The 19669-nt window shown below is 39.1% G+C and overlaps 1 protein-coding gene across 39 annotated transcripts in view; it reads right to left on the bottom strand.

Moving 5' to 3' along the window:
• The window catches only part of SIPA1L1 (signal induced proliferation associated 1 like 1), a 359658-nt gene that overhangs the window by 314231 nt on the left and 25758 nt on the right, over positions 1-19669 (bottom strand). For 4 of the 39 annotated variants that reach the window (XM_070249951.1, XM_070249971.1, XM_070249950.1 and 1 more), the window contains one exon: positions 16009-16067. The exons of the other annotated variants lie outside the window; for them this stretch is intronic. The gene's annotated coding sequence lies outside the window, so the exon portion shown is untranslated. The remainder of the gene's footprint in view (positions 1-16008; positions 16068-19669) is intronic. 39 annotated transcript variants of the gene reach the window in all.

Below are 19669 nucleotides of genomic sequence, written 5' to 3'. Positions count from 1 at the left end.
TCATCCTTCACGAATATAGACACAAAAGTTATTTTAACAAATCAAATCCAATAACACATAAAAAGGTACATTATGAGCAAGAACGGTGTATCCCAAAAATGCAAGATCGATTCAACAGTTGAAAATCAATGTAACATTAAAGGAGAAAAACCTCAGGATCCATTCAATAGATGCAGAAAAGGTTATCTGACAAAATCCAACAGCTATTCATGATAAAAACTCAACACAAACTAGAAAGAGTAGAGAACTTCCTCAAACTAAAGGAAAACTATTAAAAAAAAAAAAATCTAAAGTCAACATCGCAAGTAAAGATGAAAGACTGAACTGTTTTCCCCTGAGATGAGAACTAAGGCAAGAATGCTCACACCCCTTTCTAGTCAATGCTATACTGGGATTCCAACCATCTCAGTAAGGCAAGAAAAAGAAAGGAGCCAGCCCTGTGGCAAAGTGGTTAAGTTCGTAGGCACCTCTTTGGCAGCCAAGGGTTTCGCCAGTTCAAATCTGAGCGCAGACCTAGTACCGCTCATCAAGCCACGCTGAGGTGGCATCGCACCTAGAAGTAGAAGGACCTACAACTAGAATATACAACTATGTCCTGGGGGGCTTTGGGGAGAAGAAGAGAAAAAAAAAAAAAAAAGATTGGCAACAGATGTTAGCTCAAGGCCAATCTTAAAAAAAAAGAAAAAGAAATTAAAGGCATAAAGATCAGAAAGGAAGAAGTAAAATTTACTTGCAAATCGTATGATCATTTATATAGAAATTCTAAGGAATCTACAAAACAACTACTAAAAAGAAATGAATTCAGCAAGATTGCAGAATACAAAGCTGATATAAAAAATCAAGTGTGTTCTGACATACTAGCAGCAAACAATGAGAAAGTAAATGTTCTAAATCCCACTCGTGGGAATGTAGATATTAGTATATATTCATATATGTATATACATCTATCTTCCACCAAAGTGAGGGAATAAACAAACAAAGATGATAACACAGAATCAAGAAAATACAAGATCCTCAAAAGAGAAAACCCAAGGGAATCCCCAAGATGGCCACTCTGTGGCGGCTAGACAGACAGCAAACAGTCTGGAACCAGCAGGGCACAGAACTCTGAGAGAGATGGTGCCAAGAGAAATCTGGAACTGACGGATGCCCTAATATCTTTTGCCTCTTGAGTCTTTATAATTCTATCAGAATGTTTAGAGCAAAATTCATGTTTGACCAATAGAAAGCTAAGCAAATTAAAAACAAAGTAACCACTATCAATTAAAAACAAAGTAACCACTATCAATTAGAAACAAAGTAACCACTATCTCCGAGGGGAAAAAGTTGGAGAAAGAAAAAGAGGTCACTGAACAGTCTGTGGGCAGAGTCATCAATATTGAAACGATAACACTGTAAATACCAAATGATGGCTTAACCAAATTAGATAAAATTATCATCGGGAGGATGGGGAAAGGGAAGTCAAAGACATAAATCCTCATCTTGAGTAGGAAGAAGTCAAAAGATAACGAGTTGAAAACTCAAGCTATAGGACTAAAAGTAAGTTACTTAGATATATGGCTGTAAACGCCAGAAGAAACAGCTAAAAAAAACTCTGAAAATGGTGGCCTCTGAAGTGAGGTGGCAATGGTGGAGCACAGAACTTTTTCTTTTCAAGCCTGTATTTCTATTTTACTTACTATTTAGACCAGGCATATTATTACTTTGCTAAAAATCCAAATTAAATTAAAAATAATAAGTACTTAAAAAAAATTCATAGGGCCCAACCTTGGGGCATCTCTCAAGGAAATATTTTTAACCGAATTTGGTTTCTCTAAACAAGTTTACAGACAAAATCAGTTTGAATAAAATACATGAGAAATGTATATGAACAGCAATGAAATATTAAAACTCCTACTTGTAAATGAAAGAATGAGTAGTTCAACAAAAACATTTAGTAAAAGTTAAGACTATAGAAACACTGAGTCCCACATCAAATATATCCAATTTCCTGATAAACAGTACAAATGGTAATTAAGGAAGTAAAAAATTTTTTTCAAAAGCATTCACATCAGCCTCAAGAAATACATAATACGCCCAAAAGGCCTTTCTACCCACTGTATAGGCAGTTTATTCCATTTCTTCGGCTGCCCACAGTAACATGGGGTGTTTTCCAACACTACTTATGAGCGCCAGAGACCAGTTCCTCGTGTCTATATCAGAGTTGCCTTGAACAAAAACATCACCAGTCATTTCAAATAGAATGACTTTAAACGCCACTCCATCCAGTCTCTGGAGGGTGAATTACTCCTGAGGGTATTTTTTGCAAAAGGTGTTTTTTTTTTTGTTTTTTTTTTTTTTTTTTTGCTGAGGAAGATTCGCCCTGAGCTAACATCTGCTGCCAATCCTCCACCTTTGGTACATGAGCCGCTGCCACAGCATGGCCACTGAAGGACAAGTGGTGTAGGTCTACACCCGGGAACTGAACACAGGAAGCTAAAGCGGAACACACCGAACTTAACAACTAGGCCACCGGGGCCTAATAAAAGCTAAAAACAGCTTTTAAGTGACAAAAGAAAAAACAGGAAAGGAGGAAGAAGAGAAAACATAATAAAATTGTGAAAAATATATACAATATGTATTCGAAATGCTGGTTAACGTTTTAACCCATTCCTTTAGACGTTAAGTGGGAGACTTTCTGGAAACCCTGAAAAACTATTTATAGTTCCACCCAATCAGAAACATTCTAATTAAATGCATACTATTAATTATAATTGTCTAAGGAAATACTCAAGGGAACTGTACAGATGGTTTCTCAAGTAGACTCCATCTTGTGGGGCAATTTCTCACCGAAGATGTATGCAGCCTATGTACTCAATCCTGTGTTTGCAAAGTGTAATCTGTGATTATGCAACTGAACATTACAGTCACCCCAGGCTATTCTGTGTTTAAAGAGAAGTGTTTATGACCATATCCTGCCAAACAACCACAATACCACTTAACCTCAGTTCAACCACTGCTTGAATGAACTTGTTAGGATTACACGGAAATACAGATGCAAAACAAAGACTAGGCCAAGGAATGTGATGTCCACATATTAAAAGGAGGCAAAAATCCTTATACAATGCTCTTTAGTCACCAGGGCAGAATGTACATGAGTATTTAAATCCTAAAAGCTGGAAATTTAAGTAGAGAACATGCATAAAAATAACAAAGCCTATATTTGGAAAAAAGTGAATTCCTCTGAAGGGTGGAGTGTGTCGTCTCAGACAGCAGCCCCAAGTAGGTGGTGATAAAGTGCAATGTTGTTTCCGGATCTATCCAAGCAAATTAGTAAGTCTAGAAATAGGAGAAAAAGGTGACTCTGAGGACATTTTTTAAATGTACTGTTTAGAATAGATTACACTGGGTTATTGATTTGAATCTAGTGCGTATCGATGGCAACGACAAGTCAGTACTACCCCACTGCTTCCTGTGATCTCAGCCCACTTGGTGGTGCCAGACTAATTCTCAGCGAGCACGTCCACACAGGAAGGTGAGCCAACATGCTCATTCTCTTCTGTCATCAAACACGCTGACCAAAAATATTCCCTTTAAAAATATTTATAAATAAAAAACTGGAAACAAGACAGTCTGATAATATCTGAACTGTGGTTCATCACACGTTTTCTCACTTCTCAAGAAAACACAGAGTTCAATCTGGAAGCCTGAGTTCACCAAAAGATCTGTTTCAACCATTCGGCCACCATATTCCAGGCTTAAAAAGGAGAGACGGATTAAGGAAACGGAGGAAGGGTTAAAAAGCTGACATTGCCCATCACGTGGGCTCCAGACTATGCCACTGAGACCTCCATTTTATTTTATCATTCACGTAAAATGTGACACAAGAGGACACAAAGAACATATGTGAAACCATACCTTTGCTAAAACTCCATTTGTAACGATCATTATTAAGAAATAACCACCCATGGCCCCTTAAAATATTCAATTATGCCTATAATAAAATTATAAAAACATACATTTCAATGTGTTTTAAAAACTATGAGGCTGCCTTCTGGTACTTTCATCAACAGAGACAGATCATTTTAATCGTTCATTTGTCATGAATAAACAAACCCTTCCGGAAACGTTCTTATTACTCAAGGTAAAGGGGAAGCGTTACTCAAATCCCATTTCGCAATTCATCTAGACTACTGCCGAGTGCTTTCACAAGTACTTCTCATTCACACTAATATTACTCAGGACTGATGTCTGAGTAAGCGTAAAGTGAACTATTTAGTCCAATGTTACCAGTGAGGAAACAGCATTATTTTTTCAAGGTCATCCTGTTAGATAATAAATAGAATTCAAGATCAACTCCCCATTTAGTGGCCTTTTTCACTCCAAAATATCACTTATTACTAAATTCAATAAGCATTTGTTTTCATTATACCAGTAAATTGCTTTTATTATAATAAACGTTGCATAACAACGTTTTGGTCAATGACAGACCACACATACAATGCTGGTCCCATAAGGTTAGTACCATACAGCCTAGGTGTGTAGTAGGCTATACCATCCAGGTTTGTGTAAGTACACTCTGTGGTATAGCCAATGATGAAATTGCCTAACGACGCATTTCTCAGAAGGTATCCCAGTCGTCAAGTGAAGCATGATGGTACTTTCTACAAAACGGATACTCCAGAGAATGGACTATTTCTGCATAAATTATTACCGGTACTAAAAGCAAAATATACAAATATAAGCAATTTAGAAAGTAAACTGTCATGTCACAGATACAAATTACCATCTCTGATTCAGCAAAATCCTGACATCATAGGTGGAGGCAGGATCTTTGAATCCTAGCTCCAAAACTAACCTTGGACACTTGACCTCTCTGATTCTCCATTTCTAAATGCTTAACCTAGAGAAGACCACCAATTTAACTGGGTTACTGAGAGGAAGAAATGAGACCACATATGCTCTCAGCACAGTGCCCAGCATAAATAGGTACTGGCCATTATTGTTGTGTTGCTGTTATTTAAGGAAAAGCACTATGTAGCGATCACATCTCAAAGAGTTAAACTTAAGCAATACACATACACTAGTCTTTAAAAGTCCATATAAATAGTGAAATGAGGGGCCAGCCTGGTGGTGTGGCACTTAAGTTCAAAGGCTCCGCTTTGGCGGCCCAGGGTTCATCAGTTCATATCCTAGGCATGAACCTATGCACTGCTTATCAAGCCATGCTGTGGTAGGCGTCCCACATATAAAATAGAGGAAGATGGGCACAGATGTTAGCTCTGGGCCAATCTTCTCAGCAAAAAAAGTAGAGGATTGGCAGTGGATGTTAGCTCAGGGCTAATCTTCCTCCAAAAGTTAAATAAATAAATAAATAGTGAAATGAGAATACCATAAAAATAAAACAAACAAAATTTACAAAGACCATGTGAAAAAGTTCTCCAAGGTCTAGTATATTTTACCAGAGTTTTTTTTTAACAGTCTAAGTTCTATTTTGAGTAGAAAATGTCTAACATTTCATACGCATTTACTACTTCACCTTCAAATATCTCGAAAACAGAATAAACCTCTTAATGAAAATTAACTAATATTTTAATAAGAAAGAGCTAAGAATGTTCCTTAGCATTTTTTATAAAAGTAAAAAACTGGAAATGTATTAAGTGTCCATCAATATGGAAACATACAAAAAAATAATGCAGCTATGAAAAGAATGAGAGGGGAAAAAACAGATTAAGTAAGACTCTATTTATTTTAAGACAACCAAAAACATAACTTATGTTACACGTGCACATACTTAGACATTTAAATGCACACACCAAAGATGGAAAGTATGCAACCCACGGTGACCTCCTGGTTTCACTCTGCATAAGTCTGTTATCTGACTATTTCAGGGAGACTCCATTTACGTATGACTTGTACAATTTATGAACCCCAAGGAAGGTTAGGCAATAAATACATTAGGCTAAAATCAAGTTAAAATAAGTCTTAGAAAGCACTTGATAGTTTACAAAAGGATTTTGTAATCCTTTAAATAAATCCTTTAAAATCCTTTAACATATTATCTAATTTGATGCCCACAATAAGGTTCTAGAATTTAAGGTAGTATCCTTACTGTAAAAGTGAGGACAGACTCAAGTACTCATTAACCCACAGTTAATAAATGCAGAGCCAAAACAGAAACATGGTCCCCCGACTCTAAATTCAGTGTTCTGGTCTTTATGCTACTGCACCTCCATAAAATGAAAACAGTGGCGTCTACACCAAGGCTCTCTAAATCTCTGCAGTGCTTCCATTCAAGTGACAGCTCACAGTGCAGGAAAAGGCATCAGAGTAGGAGGCAAAAGACCTGGATTCTAGTGTCGACTGCATCACCGCCGAGACTTCACAGTAAATCAAACTCTACAACAATGATTCTCATGGCTGCACACCAGATTCAACAGCGATGCTTTTAAAGAATACTAACACCCAAGGCTGACCTCCAGAGAGTAGAGCTTAATTGGTCTGGAGCATTAGTACATTTATTTTAAGTTCTCCAGGTTATTCTGCGGTGCAGCTTGGTTATGACCACAGATTTAAGACTTAATGTCCTCATCTGATAAAAATAAAAGAGATTAAAAATCACTTGTGCTATGCACTTTGCAGAGTTGAAATGAAGGATGAATGTCATAACACATAGGAAAGCCTCTTATACACAATGAAATGCCCTACCAAGGTAAAGGAATTCTTTATTCATTCAAACATACCCCACATCTTCTCTGTGCCAGGCGTGTGCTTGGGATACAGAAAGAAGGCAGCACCCTTGAGAAGCTGGGAAGCCGCTACGTCCTCCAATAACTGCCAAGCAGTGGGAAAATCCACAGCAGTGACACAGCGGTGGTGGTGACCAGCCCAATCTTGGGGCCTGAAGGTGCACAGGTGTGATGGTGGGAAGAGGGTTTGGAAAGGCCTGCACAGAGGAGACTCTTGAGCTAGATCTTGGCATTTCTAGACAGAGGGCACATCACGCCCAGGCAAGTAGTTAGAACGGCCAGAGGTTCTCAGAGAGACATCTCGGGCCCCTGGGAGTCCCTGAGACCTTTTCAGGGGCTTGGTGAAGTTAAAATCATTTTAATAATACTAAGACACATCGCCACCAAAAACTAGAAACAAACCAAATGTCCTTCCACTGGTAAACAGAAACACTGCAGTATATTCACACACTGGAAGAAAACTCTGCAAATGAAAGGAACAAATTAGTGATACACACGAGAGCATGGATCAATCTCAAATACATTATGCTAAATGAAAGCAGCCAGACTCAAAAGGTTACAGACTGTACGATTCCATTCACAGGACACTTGAATAAAGCAAAACTAGGGAGCAAAAGTAGGTCAGAGGGAGCAGAGGATAAGGGTAGGAGAACATTATGAGGTCATGGAAATGTCCTATATATTCATGGTGGTTACACAACCATACACACTTGTCAAAACCCACTAAAAAGAGTAGGACCGGCCCCGTGGCTGAGTGGTTGAGCTCATGCGCTCCGCTTCGGCAGCCCGGGGTTTCGCCAGTTCGAATCCTGGGCGCGGACACGGCACTGCTCATCAGGCCGTGCTGAGGCGGCATCCCACATGCCACAACTAGAAGGACCCACAACTAGAAATACACAACTATGTACTGGGGGGGGCTTTGGGGAGAAAAAGGAAAAATAAAATCTTTAAAAAAAAAAAAAGAGTGGATTTCACTATATATAAGTTATACCTCACTAAATGTACCTGTTAAGGAGAACGGTATGCTCTGTGCCTTTATCACTCTCCTTCTCTCCTGAGCGCAGTGCTTGCCAGAAGCCGCACAACTGTGATGACTGGCGGCATCTGCAGTCAAGGGGATGCAAGCTGATCCAGTCCCGTTTTAAATCTTTCTCCATTTTAATTTCTAATACAGTAAATAGTGATGGATAGGACTCACATAAACAAAAGCTCTCTTGGGTATTCAATAATTTTTAACAGCATAAAGGGTTTCTGAGACCAAAAAGTTTGCGAACCACTGATCCAGGTAACGTGGAGACCCTGAATGCTCTAAGCAGAGAGTAACAGGATTCTTCACAAAGAAGAGTGGTGCAGGGAAGCTGGTTAAGAAGTTCCTACCAGGTGAGATGAAAGCTGAGCCTGGGAGGCACCAGAAAGAAATTACATCCACACATCATCTGCAACTTGCTATAAATCCCAGGCCAGTTTCTCTCTACTGAGCTGCCTCTTCGTGTGCTAAGGTTTTGCAAACGAACGTCTGTTAACTGGGAATATGGTCAGGAAACTAAATCTGCTGCGAGAGCCATCCTACAATGCATTACTAACAAGTCATTTTTGGATTATTCATTCAGTTGCCACCGTCCCTCTTCAAACAATGCCAATCATTAAAAACTGAGTTTTATATATTTAAACTTGAAAAGTAACCATCTTAAAGAGGTAAGAAAACTAATTTAGAAGTGACTCAATACTTCAAAATCCATTAGGGAAATTAGGTAACTGATTAAAAAAACAATATACTACTTGTCTGAAATACGCTTTCATTTATGTCCAGAAACACTGTGATAATCCCAACTCAGCACAATTTTTTTCTATGCAACGTGGGGTTTTTTTAGATCTGGGAGTAGCGGGGTTGTTTGTTTTTGATCTGTACAGTTCCCTTTCCTCTTGGGGAAAATTCATTTCTAAATACTAGCCCTGTAAATTCCAAATTATTTCAAGTATAGATCTTTTTCTATAATATTCTCATGCCCAGAACTATTATATAAGTTTGGTATGTCATAGAAGTAGAGAAATTAATCTTAAAATCATCTATGTCTTTAAGTTTTTTTTTTAAAGATTGGCACCTGAGCTAACAACTGTTGCCAATCTTTTTTTTTGTTTCTTCTGCTTTTTCTCCCCAAATCCCCCCAGTACATAGTTGTATATTTTTTTCAGTTGTGGGTCCTTCTAGTTGTGGCATGTGGGATGCCGCCTCAGCATGGCCTGATGAGCAGTGCCATGTCCACGCCCAGGATCCGAACCGGTGAAGCCCTGGGCCGCCGAAGCAGAGCATGAACTTAACCACTCAGCCACAGGGCCAGTCTCTTTAAGTTTTAAATACATAGAAAATAGACAGATAGACAGATGTTAGGTCGATCGATCATGGGAGGGAAGTGGTAAGTATTAGAAGAAAGGATGATTTCCTCCCTCTAAAAAAAGCTTAATACAGTTTTACAAGCCATTTTAAATGAACACGTGTGTGTTTTAATTGCCATCACACACTGCCTCTCTAATTGTTTTAAGTAGCCAACCTCATTGACACCTCTTAGGTAATCCCAAACAGGTAGAAACCTGTCTGGAGAACTCAATTTGCCACCTTTTAAAAAATTCACCTATGCTTCTATTCATGCCAAAGGGGGTAGGAGAAACTCCAGACTTCTGCCAAAGTAGCTGTGTACTCTTAAGATAAAGTAAAATTAGATCCTTACCTGAAAGTACAGTCCTTTTGATCTACCCCTTATACAAAAATGTTGGAAATTAGGTTACAGTCTGTACTACAGGAGAATCAAATTTGAAATTGAACCTATGCATTGGAAGGGGGGACATAATTAATTTGAAATACACGCATCATGAAAACAAAAACTGATGCATCAATTTGATCAAAGATGAAATTTCCGTACACTTGTTAAAGCCAAATGGTTTCTGCAGGAAACCTGTTTTCTGTGACTCAAATCCAAAATGGAAAACGTGGGTGGTTCTTCCTGTCTTACCATTAAGAGTCAGCCAATTGGCTTATGAAGTTTTCACACGACTTGAGCTCAAACCCTAGCCTTCCATCTGCTCTAATAACGCCATACCTTAGTGAAACGAAACAGGAATAAAGGCTCTCATCAGCCTCAAAGTCAGTCTTTAACATGGTTCCTTTGCCTTATTCTATCTAGACCGTATCTGAGCAAACTGGCAAGTTCTTCGAAACTTCAAATCCAGAAGATGTGAAAAATAATGAGAGGTAAATCACAAAATAATTCAGGGACTTGAAAGCTCTGTCTCACTTCAGAGCTACGATTTTTAAAACAAGACAGACTAACCCCTCTCGGGTACTAAGCTATAATAGCAGCGTAACTGTGGAGCAGGGGCTTCCAGCCCAGCTCTCTCACCCATCCACCCACAGGCACTCACTATTTGCCAAGACGTGCCTGCCAATAGATACCGTATTTGAACTTCTAATCATATGACTCTGCCAGATTTGGCTATGAATGCAGTAATTCTGTAGGGTATTTCTGCATATCCACCTAGAGCTAGTAAACTAGCTAGTATGATACAGACACACTGAAAACACACACACAACAGTAAGCCTTCAAGGAGAAAAAGACCACGGGCACATGACAGTAAAACAATCGTGTACGTACTTTGGCCAACAGCCTCCTTAAATTTGCACCGACAGTCAACAGAAAATCTGCAAATATACAATACAAATTCAGATGCAAATACTACTTCCAACATTAATATAAGGACTCCAAGTGGCAAACTGCTCAAGGGTAGGAAGTGTCCAGTTCCTAAAGTTTCCAGGACCAATGTGAAAATTCCTCATGTCTTAGGAGGCTTTTTCTCAAAAATGCTAAGAGGCTCGTAGAGCTCACCCTGCTCAGCAGAGAAGGGCCTTTCATAAGCCACCAGTGACTGCTGAGCAAGTACCTGCATAATAATTCCTCTGGTAGTCACGCAGGAAAACCCACGGAACAGACTAAAGCAAGGGGCACGGGCTCCCAAAATATTCATCTCAAGGGAACTGCTCTGTGTGGAGACAACGAAACCTGAAATACACACACTGTACCTTTAAATTTTAGAAAATAGGTGTATGGAGGCGCCAAGCAGATCACGAGCAAGCACAGATCATAAGCTCTTAGAGCTGGAAGAGACCCCAGAACCCCGTTACCACAGTCAAACTCTCGTTTTACAGATAAGATTAAATCCCAGGCTCCTGACTCCAGCCTAGAGCTCTACCCATTACACTCTGCTCTCTGATCAATCGTGGAAACCACACTTTGAAGCATATTAAAATCCAGCTACAACTCAGTCAGCATGATAAATATCTCATGTAACCATGTGTTGCAACAGAAACAATTAACATAAAACATTAAGAAGCAAAAACCTTTAGAGTATTCTCTGCTGGGAAAGGGGTAGGGTGGGGCTGGCCGTATCACCACACAAGCATGGACTAATTTTAGGGTCAGGAAAAAATGAGGTACAAATTCTATACACAAATCATCTCTCTCTCTTTTTTTTAAAACTGATCACTTCCAAACCAGTACCTCTAGCAAAAAGACACAAAACATGATGTCTGACTTCACTTAGGTTGAAATGGAAAAGAAGCAATCCTTTCTTCTCAAGTTGAGGTTTAAAATATTCTCTAAATAAGGGATTCTCACTGCACTAGAATTAATCTTCTTTCTTATAATATATTTAACTTCAGAAGAGATCAAGCAGATCTCCGCTGTATTTTCCTTAAAACTCTGCTTTTTAATACTTCTAAGACAGTCACCTAAGGCGATCTTCCTTTCTCTTTACTTCCTCAAACTCCAAACGACAATTCTTCAAATAAGCACATTTATGCAAACTTTAAAAAAAATGTTTATACACATAAAAAGAGAAGGACATAAATAATTTGTATAGGATGAAATATCTGCATGAATTTTTGAAATTTTTAAGATAACACATCAATCTCTAGACAAATTCATAATTGCTCTCTGGGTTACCTCCAAACAGAGGTTTGTTCACTCCTCTCCTATTAATGATACTTCAGTGACAATTTGTGACAAAAATGAGTACAAGTCTGCCATTAATTAGTTGTGTGATATTGGACAATTCAAGCTTTAGGCTTAAGCTTACCAAAAAAAGTCAGAATATTTTATTTCTAAGATATTTTTTAGGTTGCTTAACATCTTCCTAAGACTTTAGCATCTTTATTTCCCTTGAATTCTAAAAGTCTAAACATATCTTTAAATGCTAAAGATGAGCATTTATAAACTACATTATGCCCTAGAACTTACTAGAAGACAACCACCTGCTTAGCTATAGACTTTATCTGCATTAAATGCATCTGTCTCATGTTTTAGCTTTTGCAAAAAGGTTTAGAAACTTACTTTCACATCTGGATGACTCTACAGCAGCATTTTTCCACTCTGCCGAGACCCTGACCCCTTCCACTTCCCTCCATCACCTCACAGCACCCTGATACTCATGATGCTGGTATGTGGCACTTTTTTTGCCACAATGTTGAAAATGAAAACCTCTTAAATCAATTATGTTTAAAACTAGCTACTGTCCAAGTCTATACTTGAGAATCTCTGCATGCATTTTTATCATTTAGTAATCTAGATTTTAATATCTAAAGAATTTGTCCCACTGATAATAGTTGCAAATATAATGATATTTCTCATCCGAATCCGAGCTCCTTGTTTATTGCCAAATAAGCAAGGAGGTTCCAGAATACTGTATGTAACACAACTCACACACTTAATTTATTTATATACCAACTGACGGTTTTGCCATCTCCAATGAGTTCATGAATAAAATAATCACGGGACTGAGAATCTGTCATTTTACTAGTAGGAATCCTAAAGAGTAGCTGCCTTTGCCAAGTTCATTCATTCAACATATATTCATCGAGTATCTACTGTGGAACAGGCACCATTTATCCTTCCTGCTGGGGATACACTAAGAAACTGACAAAGTCTGCCATGATGGGGCTTGCAGTCTGATGGAGGAAACACACAATAATCAGGAAACACAACATAAACAAATTATATATAATGTTAGAGGGGATATGTGCTACTCAAAAGAAGAAGGCCAGGATGGCAGAATAAGGGGATTCAGGAAGGAATGGAGGGCAGGTGGGTTGCGATCTTAAACAGACTGGGTCACTACAAAAGCAGCTCTGAGCAAAAACCTGAAGGAGGTGAGAAGTGAACCAGAGTGAATTTTCCTAGTAATTTTTACCCAGTACTGACTATGCACGTAATAACAAATGCCTTATTAAAAGCTGTGTATGAACAAATTTATGAATGGCCCTGAGGAGTAAAGAGAAGAGAGCTGTGTGTGTAACCCCTTGCATTTTTGCAGCTTATTTTACCAAGTGAAACTTACATCTTTAATCAGTTATGTTCATTGCGTGATTTTCCCCCCGCGTGTTGTTCTGAATAAAATTCTTACTTCTGTGATTCACATTTCTCAGAACTCAAGAAGAAATTTCCAAGTATTCATTTGACACATAGAACAGCACCAGTGTTATCCAACCAACAACCCCACTGAGACACCCCAACTACTACGTCAGGACTTAAAGCTCAGTATGGGAACCCAGGAGGCACTGAAGCTTTTTCCCACTGTGGAGAAACCCCTGCTTTCCTAGAGGGTTGAGTGAAACAAGACCAGGCTGTGAGACCCAGAGGCCTCACCACCAACCAGCCATATAACCTTGAGCAAAGCACTTCACTCCGTGGGCTTCGGTTTCCTCAACTCTAAAATTAGGATACTGGACCACGTGATTTCTAAGTCCCCTCTAGGGAGAAGTCCGTTTCAGAAAAAAAATTAGGTAAATAACCATATGTTACAAATTATAATAATGTATGCACTGCGAACCCAGCATCACAATTCCTTACACTTTATTTGCTCACCTAATAAGAGGAATGAATTTATATTGACCCATGCATAAAGTCTCCACTCTCCTCTGATCAAAAGATGCGGAAGAATGGGTCTTGACTAGTTCATCAAAGACAAAAGAACCTACAAAACGATTGTATTCTTGTCTTGGTTTTATTACCAACATACTCTTATTAGACTAATAAGGAAATTCTAAAGTAACACAAGCATGCAACTGCTGGGGTTTTAAATACTCTTTGTGCACCACCCCCCCCAATTTTAAAAAGTGTGTTTTTAAATAGTAGACTTCCTTAAAAGTTACTTGGAATCCATCAGCATTCTTACTATTATACTATTTCAAATAGGTGCTGTATGAGCAACTGTTATTCAGGAGGCCCAAAATCTTGGTCCATTCTCACCACAGTTCAACAGTTCCCTACTGTGGAAGGCCCAGCTTCTCAATATAGAATTAAAAAAGAAAGTAAATAAACCAATCGGCAATGGAGGCATTATGTTTCCTGCCTTCCATGCCACATAGTACAGGCAGACTTATGACTTAGGTTCTGCCGATCCAGAAGCACCACACGGGACTCCTTCACAACAGAGTCACATGGGGAAAGAAGCAAGGTGGCAAAGTGTGAGCATTCACTTTGCTGGCAGACAAAAGCAGAGTGATTCTGGTTCTGGCTTCCCAGTTTGGAGCATCCTGACCCAGGCAAGGGCAGCAGCTCCTCAGAGGGCCAGTTTCACAATGCGTTACGGGCAACCATTCCCAGAAACTCAGCCTACAGTCTCCTCCTTCAGCCCTCCTGAAGATTTGCAAAGCTAGCTATCACCCTTAATAAAACCCTTTCTGCTTACACTAACTAGAACAGATCTTAGTATCTGTAACTAAAAACTCTGACCAACTGGCGTAGCACATATTCCTTTCATTATTTCCACATACAAGAGCTGAGATTGAAAGACACAAGTAACGCACAGAACATTCCGCTATAAGTCAAGAGTTCTTTGTTTCCAGCCAGGGCTCAAATCCACAATCAACACATCCAAACTTTCCTTATATGTACTTTCTCATAAATTTCATCACCTCTTCCATGCAAGGAGAAGAAAATGATTTTTGCCTAACTAATTTTCTATCAATAAAGAGTCTGATGACAGTCACTTGGCAAGACATTTGAGAACAGGATACAATAAACATCACTTTCTAGACCAGCTCGAGTTTATGGAGAATCCTGCAGAGTTAGGTAGCGCTTTCGGAACGTTCCCAAGCTGCAGACAAGGTGATCTAATGCGGTGTTGGAATGCCAAAGTGATCAGCACCCTGTGCCAAGGCACAACTTCACTCACGAACCAGCAATGAACTTTTCACTTATCTTCTCCCATCCCTCGGGGCAAGACAATCATGTTAAAACCACAGACACATCAGGTAACTAAAATATGACACCATGACCTAACACCGAAAGCAGACTGGAAACGCTGAGAAGTGATTACAAATGTTAAAGTTCTCTTCTTGGTAGAAAGATATTAAGGCCCATAAAATCCATTGGCAAAGATGGGAAAGGTAATCAGTTGTTAATAATACCGTTCTTTAAAATGGCAATCGAATCTTACAAAGGACATTTGATATCTTGAATAATCAAATGACTCTATACTATCAAATTGCACAAAATATTTCTCCGGTAATACTCAAAGGCAAAACTTTTATATAATAGATCATTTATACACTTCTGAAGCCAATTAATGACACTGATACACATTCAGAAGGCGTCTCAAAGCTCTGCCAGATAGAAAGTGGGTATCCAATTCAAAGGAGAGCACAAGCAGGCATCAACGGAGACTCAAGACAAGTCTACTCAAGTCAGTGCCAGGCAAGCTCCGGGTGGTGGGCACTCAGAGCAGCTCCACCTCCATGACTGCAGTACCACCTCCCCCTCGTGCTACTCCAATTGTTTTTATCAAATACTTCATAGTGCACTTAGCTTTAACACTGGTGGTGGGGAGAATGGGGATACACAAAACTCAAACCGACAGTTTCCCCTAAGGACAGGGCCAACCAATTTAATTTGCTGAAGAAAACCTAAGAGCTTAGCTACTTCCAAACAAAATTTTAGAAACAATTTCATAGGGCCTATCAGCAAAGAATTTACTAAGATGAGTATCGTGCTTTACTATGACTACACGTGTACCATATGTGTCCTTTGGAGGCATCTGGCTCACTCTCTTTACTTTTTTTTGTTTTTAAGAAATGAAGTACTTCTGGGCTAGAAATGACACATGGCCTACTTTGAAGTTTTTTACGGTTTCTCATAATTAGACTCTAACCTCAATCAATCTTACTGCAAGTTTAAGGATGGATATCATGCTCATTTATCGACAGTACTGAAATCAAAGGATGCATACTTACTACTCCAGATCAGTGATTCGCAAAGCTGGTCTGCAAAGTAACAGCTGCATTTGTAGGTCCTCAGAGAAAAGAGAAAAAAAGAACTCGTTCACGAGTATTTCACAAAGCTAAATTACTCCAGTTTAAAAGGTTGCCCAGTACCAAGTGTTATCAAGAATGTGGAGCTCTCATATGCCGTGATGGATATATAAATTGATATAGCCACCTTGGAAAAGTGTTTCTCAGGATCTGCTAAAGTAAATATACACATAGCCTGATGACTCAGCAATTCCACGGCTAATTATATCCCCTATAGATGTCTTCACCAAAAGGACATACACAAGAATTTCATGGCAGCATTATTCACTAACCAAAGAAAGGAAATGATCGAGGTATCATCATACAATGGAATGCTCTATAGCAACAAAAATGAATAAACTGCAAATACGTGTAAGAACATGGATGAATCTCACAAACACAACGTTGAGTGAAAGAAGCCAGAAACAAAAGAAGAAATTATGCAAGCTCACATTAACAGAAAGCTCACAAACTGGCCCAACAAACTAAGCTATGGTGTTAGCAGTCAAGGGGTAAGGCTTTGCCTGGGAGGGGGTAACCAGGCCTTCTAAGGGGCTAGTAATATTTTCTTCCTAATCTGAGTGTGGATTACACAAATCTATCGCTTTGTAAAAATACATCCCACTGTATACTTGTGCTTTTTGCACTTTCCTGTACGTTTGTTACACTGCAATACGAAGTTTGTTTGTTTTAAATCACCTTCTCAATAAGGCTTTCTCTGGCCTGGCCTATCTAAAATTTCCACCACTCCCCAATATTTCACATCCTTCTTCTCCCCTTATTTTCCTTCTTTAGCACTTGTCAATATCTAACATACTACCTATATTACATACCAGATGCACTTTACAAACTTATCCTGTTTACTGTCTGTTTCCCCCCATTAAACTCTCAGTTCCATGAGCACAGGTATTTTGTCCATTTTGCTAAGCGCTGAGTCCCCAATGCCTAGAACAACCCAGCAGAAAGTAGGCACTCAAGAAATATTGCTTAATTATTAATTATACAGCCTTGCCCAGTTTAATTATGCTTGTGGATTCAAGCCATAATTTCTTGCAGTCATCATGGTATGCTTAAACAATAAGCCAGTTGCTGTTCTGGTTGAACATTTCTCAACAGTTTCGAGGCCTCTCATTTTCCTGATCATCCTCTGGACGCTCAAGTTTTTCAAAGTTCCAGATCAGGTTCTGGCCATTTTGGAGTGTAACAGAACACTCTGAATTCTGTAACATCTATTTTTATAAATGAAGCCCTAAGGGTGCATCAACTTTCTTTCTTAGCCATATCCACTCTGTGAACTCATAATGAGCTTAGGGCCAAACAAAATTAACAAAGAAACTGTGAAAGATGACATGAGTGGAGCCATATTAAAATAGAGTCAGAGCAGCCATTTCAGAGGAATTGCCTTGCACGTCCTGTTTTCTTTATCTTCCAAACTGGACCAAACCACCAACATTCCAAAGAAGTCAGTAAGGACAAGGATATCCTGTTTGTAAGGACTGACGGAACCGGACTTTGCCAAGGTCCAGATCGCTAAGCAGTCAATGAAGTACAAGTCTGTGCTTTCGCCTGACGCTGATGATCGAACCTCACGCCAATCTATGAAATACAAACCTAGGCTTCCCTCATCTAGCACCAATGAACTCTTCTTTAATACAACTTACCTCATCCTCCCTTTTTTCCATAAAAACCCTCAGCCTCTCTCCTATAACCAGGACACTATTTGGGTTTCTTCCTGAATCTGTGCTCCCCGAACTACAATTCTTTGATCCCAAATAAACGTTCTGCCTCTTAAACTGGTTTCTGGAGGTTGACAAAACTTAATTCCATTTAATTTTTTTTTCCTTTGTATAAACATACAAATCAAGAAATATTCCCATCCTATAATGGGGTCTTCGGTTTCTAGTTCTAAAAGTAGAAATTTTGACCATCTCCACCTACTAACTACTGGAAGTTGCAGGTCACCACTGTGACCCTTGAGTTCTTTTAAAACAGTGTTTCTCAACCTTTGTCTCACTATTGCCCCTTAAGGAGATTTTTTAAACATCTTTTCTTAAATCACTCTCCCCCACGAAATTTTAATATTACAGATATACCATATATCTGTGATTGTACTTACATATATTGTGCTTTAAACAATAAGAATAAAATTTCTGCCCCCACCCACCCTACCAATTTCACTTCTTTGAACGTGCATATTTTAAAACCTTGATTCTGTCAACTACTACATTACCTAACCTTTCTAACTTTACTTCACATGAAAACTCGTCAACAATAAAACCGTTTCAACCAAAGGTAAAAGTTGTAACGAACAGAAGTCAAGCACAGAGTCCAACAGCACAGGAGGAAAGGCTTCTCCCCCAGCTGACGCAAATCCAGGAAATCCTGTTTTTAAAGTAGACCTTTTCAACGGCTACAAACCCACCAAAAACCCAGTTCATATTTTCCATCTTGTTCACAAGGACAGCATTTTGTTAAACGAAACACTTTGTTGAAATCAAAAGATAGCAGATCCTTAACTAATAACCTACCTAACCTTCTTAAAATCTATTTTAAAAAGAAGTCAGTATTACCACAGAATGACTTACCCTAGTCTCTCCTAACTCCCTCTAGAATCTGCTCCTTTTGGCCTCCTGGCCCACCTTCACTTCTGTAAGAGTTTCCTGTCTCCCTGGATTCAGACTAGGACTTTTTCTTTTCCACATTATCAGCAAACTTTTTAAATGCAAATCTGATCATTCCGGCTCCCCGGATATTTACAGCCTTTCCAGGGCTCCTCCTGCCTGTAAGATAAAAGTCCCAACTGCTCAGGATGATACGCAAAGCTTTTCACCAGGAGGCCCATCAGTGGCAACGTCCTCTCATGTCTAGAAAGCTCTCTCATAATCACTCTTCCCTGTACGGACAGCAGAAATGCTCTTGCACTCAAGCTCCAACTCCTAGCTGACCTCCTCACCCTATCCACTTTCCCTTAGTCTGTTCAAATTTTAGAAGAAGGTCACCTCTTCAGAATTCCTCTTCTCCCAGCTCCTTCCCAGTCACAAAAAACTTGACAACTAGCTTTATGGCTTACATTTGGTAATTACTTGCTTATCAGTCTGTTTAGCCTACAATTAAGCCGTTCAAAAAATATGTGCAAGGAAATTCACTAAGAATACTTTTACAAGCTCATCTTCTAAACTAGAAACTTAATGCTCCCCTTTATACCCCTGGCACCAGAAATACCAGGAACCCATGGGAACTGGAAGCCCCATAAATGTCTTGGGAATGACAGAAATCATCCTGGCTCCAGGTAACCACTATCTTTTCTAATCAGCGTCATCAAATACCTGTTTAAACCTACACTAGAATCCTGCCAGAAATTCACCTGAAACTTAATCCACTTCCTTTTCTTTAGAAAACAAAAACACTGATTCACCTTCAATTTCAGGATCTTCTCTCACTTTGCTATTTCTTGAAGTTTCCCAACTGAGGTTCCTCGAAAATAACTGCAGGGTTTTTGGTATCCTGGGAAACAATTCATTTCAGCCTGGAGATTTTCACCTATTTTAAGAAAGAATTCTCTCGCTTTACTCTCATCTTTTTAATTCTATCCTTCTGTATCTGA

The sequence above is a fragment of the Equus caballus genome, chromosome 24, assembly GCF_041296265.1.
Source record: "Equus caballus isolate H_3958 breed thoroughbred chromosome 24, TB-T2T, whole genome shotgun sequence".
NCBI lineage: Eukaryota > Metazoa > Chordata > Mammalia > Perissodactyla > Equidae > Equus > Equus caballus.
Note: the sequence above shows the minus strand (reverse complement) of the source record. Positions and strands in the feature narration are given on the sequence as shown.